The sequence below is a fragment of the Myotis brandtii genome, unplaced genomic scaffold, assembly GCF_000412655.1.
Source record: "Myotis brandtii unplaced genomic scaffold, ASM41265v1 scaffold876, whole genome shotgun sequence".
NCBI lineage: Eukaryota > Metazoa > Chordata > Mammalia > Chiroptera > Vespertilionidae > Myotis > Myotis brandtii.
This window is the reverse complement of record NW_005371579.1, coordinates 285,036-289,643: the sequence shown is the minus strand read 5'-3', so window position 1 is coordinate 289,643 and position 4,608 is coordinate 285,036.

Below are 4,608 nucleotides of genomic sequence, written 5' to 3'. Positions count from 1 at the left end.
GGGTTGCCTAAGACCATCCTGCATATCAGATATTTACGTTATGATTCATAACAGTAGCAACGTTACAGTTATGAAGTAGCAACGAAAATAATTTTATGGTTGGGTCACAACATGAGGAACCGTATTTAAAGGGCCAGAAGGTTGAGAACCACTGGCTTAGGTGAACCTAGTAGGGGGTTCAGCCCAGTTCCTGCGATACAGGTGTCCATGTCTCAATTTATTGTAATCATTGGCAGCCTCGGTAGGGGCCAAGGAGTTTTGTGAGCCCTGGCAGCATTAAACGCCTTGAAGAGGGTAAAGCTGTCATGCCGCCAGTTGAACTGCATATTGTGAGCTGACCCAGAATCTTTGGCCTGCAGAACGAAGAGCTGGTATCTTCCATCTGGCAGCATTCGCTTAGCCACCAAGTCCTCACAGGTTCTGCTTAATTTCGTGGTGGCTGTGGAAGATGAACTTGGCCCGGTGGGATTCTTGGGTTCATCTTATTGGCTCCCCTGGTGGGCAGATACACAGTGTTCTGCATTCCACACATAAGTGAATTGCAAAAAAAGTAGTTGATTCTCATGTAGGTTTATTTATGTGCGCGTGTGAATGTGTTTTAATTATGTGTATTTAACTCTTTAAAATCTTAGATTTTAATTTATCCTGTAAATTTCTGTATATATAATTTAATAACAAAAGCCTCCACCAGCAACAGCATGTGGAAGATACAGATTGTTCTTTCTTCCTCCCTTCCTTCCTCTGAAAACTCCAAATCATCCGCATTTGAAGGTATTGTGCCTCAAAAAGGAATCATTATGTCAGGATTCTAGTTCTTTATAATTCAATAATGTGAAGAAAGTGAATAAAAAGGAATGTTTTCATTCCCAGCTGCCCTTATTTCCAAAGAACCAGACTTTTGCTTCCTAGATCCAAAGAAGACAGCTGAGCGCTTCAGGGTTGTTTTTAAATGTGTGAGCTTCCCTGCCAAACACCAGGTCTGAGGGAACTTTCTTCCCCAGGCTCGATGGAGCTCCACAGAATCAAAGTAGAGGTTTGAGGACAGTGCAGCCAGCCCGCACCCTATTGAATGCCTTCCCTTCTCCCCACCAGAGTGGTCGCGGGGCTGTTTCTTAATGGTATTCCGGCTGCTGAATGCCTTTCTCATCTCAGAGCAGTTTTGAGATTTAATTGGGGAAACAGAAGGAAAGGGGAATGTTTGGGAACCAAAATCAGGAACAAATCTTGTTTTGATTTCGTGTGTTAGAACCTGTACCATGCCTCATCTGTACCCACGGAGGTTTCCTGTTTGACACAGGTATCAAGAAGGGGCCTTGAAGACATGGCTTAGTACCGAAAGAAGTCAGTCCTTACCATGGTCATTTGTATACATTCATGAAATCCTGATGAGGACCTGCTTTTTGTTTGTTTTCCTTTAAAATCCAATCCTATTGTATTTGTATTTAAAATTTGTACACATTTGTATAATAACCTGTACCTTGTGGTATTTGGTACTATTAGAGAAAAAAACTTTGGATTCAGACCTTCTTGCAATTTTTATATCATTGTTTTATTTTTGTTTTTAAAATAAATCCTAGTGGTTTGATCCAAATTCCATTACAGTTGTATAAAGAAATAAAATTTTGTACTTATATTATTAAAAATCACATTTTTAATATTTATAGTCCAGTCTCAGCTATCTTTTCCCTGCTGCCAACCAAAGTTGCTCTGAAAGTATAAAACCTGTTTTTCACACTATATCCTACCATAATATTCTTTTTTTTTTTTTAATCCATCTGGAATAGAGGTCAAGTTTCTGATCTTAGCCATTTTCCTATCGTCTTGCTCTGTTTCTGTTAACTTTTACATTGTGGAGTCTCTCATGTTCTCTCTTTTGTAAACTACAAACCCAATGACTGATAAATATAGCTCTGGTTCATTGACAAATAAAATTGCATGTACATTAGTGTGTACACCTAACTCAAGGAAATACCAGTCTTGCATAAGATTCACATCTGAATCATGTGTTCCAATATATTTCATGCTGTTTCAGTACTGTCTTGACTTAGTGATACTGGATCAGTCACTTAATCTTTATAGGCATCCAAAGTCCCTTCTGTGAAACAGTGTTCATGTCACTTCCCTATCTCTAAGCCAGAAGCCAGCCAGGCTGACAGGAATGTTTAGGAATATTCTGAACATTTAATGTATAGAGACTTGACCTTTCAGGGTATAAAAATTTCAATGCAAACACAAGGTGTTAATAGCCATAAATAGTGAAATACTATGGTTAAAAGGCTAACTTCTTATGGAGTAATTTGCATATTTTATCTCATTTAATCCTCCCACAAGCCTTATGAGTATTATTCCTCTTTACAAGTGAGGAGACAGATGCAGAAAAGTGCTTTTCCTAAGGTTATATGGCTATTAAATGGCAGAGCCAGAATAAGCACACTGGTATAGCCAACCCCAAAGCCTAAGCTCTCTTCTACCCGAAGCCACTTTCAAAGGTAAATTGTGTATGTAATTCATCAGAATCTTTCTTCAGTATTATCTATAGTATTTAGCAAATGTGACTGTAGGAAAACCTCTGAGACCTTTCATTGTTCATATGTCCTTTTGTCCTAGCTGCATTTTATGATAACAGGCCTCACTTTTCTCGTCATACTATTGTCTTTAAACTTTGGAGGCAAAGTATCGTGATTTTTGTCTACCAGTACATAAAGGATGTAATAGATTACATTACATTTATGCAATATGTCAGTCTTAAGGGACCTAAATATTTACCTTCAAGGAAGGCATTTGATATTAATAGTGCTAAAACACTTAAAATGAAAAACATTTACTGAGTTTGATTTTTGTTAGACACATTTAAAACATAGTATTTGCCACTTATATTCTTAGCTATTGTGTTGACAAAATCCACAAACTTCCATTTCTAATTGAAAAGCTATGTAGTATTCTGTTTACATGGAGTTATATGATTCCACTCCCTGTTTAGGGGACACATGATTGTTTCTGCTTTTTTGCTATGAAGGATAAACCTTATGGCCATTTTGTTCTTGGCAGTAAAGCCAAGATCTTCTCATAATCACTTTAAACCAGAGTGATGTAGGAAGGCAAGAACTTCCGGTAAGTCACCCCACACAAACTAATGGAAGAATCCAAAGGAAGTTCATGCTAAATATACTCCATACAACCAAGCAATAATCTTGAAGAAAAATATGAATGGTACCCAACATGAAGATCATCTAATGTACATCCTCCCCTTATAGTCCAAAAACCATTATTGAAAGGTAGATTGACTTAAATGTTCCTGTTATTGTGCTGGACAACAGTGGTGAGTAAAGTAGACATAGTATTCCAGCCCTCATGAAGCACCTAGACTGGTAGGGGAAAGGCATTTATGAAGTTTCACGTGCATTATTAAAACACTTCAAAGCACAGCAGTCATGACTTCCATAAAGTTTATATTGTAAAGAAGTCAGCCCTTAAACAGGTTGACATCTGTTAAACAGGTTAACATGCGGAAGTGATTGTAAGGTCACAGATTTTCCATCATCCTAAATTTGTGCAGTCAGTTTACTAGCCTTTCAAGTTTAAGAATCACACACAGACAATTTGGTCAATAAATACTAAAGCCCCATACTACCAAAGCAGTGGTTATTGGCTCTTTTGGAGTCTTTAGAAGAAAAAAACAACCCATCGATCAGGCATCTAATGTAGGCGACATCTGAAACACGGCCCAGACAGGAAGGTTGAAGAACATAGAATTACAAAGCTGGGAAAGGTCTCTAAGAGCCTTAATTCTCAACTTGGGGTCAAAAGCTGTGCTTCAGGGACCCCAAAACTCCCCGAAGTTATATTGGATCTCTGCCTTTTCAGAATGGCTCGTGGCTTCAAAGTCTCAAAAGAGCCTGTGACCTAAAAAAATGCTGAGAGTCCTTGAACTAATTCCAGCATCCAGAGAAAATGGGAAGCTGTTTGAATCACACTGTAAATTAATGGCAGAGATGGGTCCCAGGCACCGTTCGCGACATCTGCGTGCTTTCTGCTACCTGGAGCGCTAGCCCGTCCCAAGCTGAATTTAGTGAGTTGGCTCCCTGTCCAGGGAGCGCAAACTCCTGGCTCTTGTCTTCTATTTGAGAATTGGGGCTGCAAGCAGGCCTCAGCTTGCACCTGGGAGACCTCGACCTCAGATGGGAAGAGTCCTATTAGGACAGGGAGACAACAGGCCAGAGGGGGTATCTACCCCCTCGGTGGGTGTGCAGTCACCGTGACGTCCCAAGGACTAAGACATTTAAAAGTGAGCGCCGCGTCCGAGCTTGCTCCGTAACCTTACCCAAGTCACGGCTCTGCGCCGAGACCCGGTTTTCCAGGTGCGTTACAGGATCGTCAGGCCACGCCCCTAAACCTTAAATAAGCCTTGGGGGCGTGGCTTAGGGAGCCCCACGCCCCCAGGCCCCCTACCGCCCTACGTCGTGCGTGACGTCCGTCGACGGCGAGTGAGCCTCAGTGAGGTCACTGCCCTCCCCCTCGGAGTGTCGACCCTCCTCAGGGGTGGGGCCTGTGTCCAATTCCAGACTCGCTCCGCTCCGCCCCCACGGGCGCCTCCTCCCGGCCAGCCTG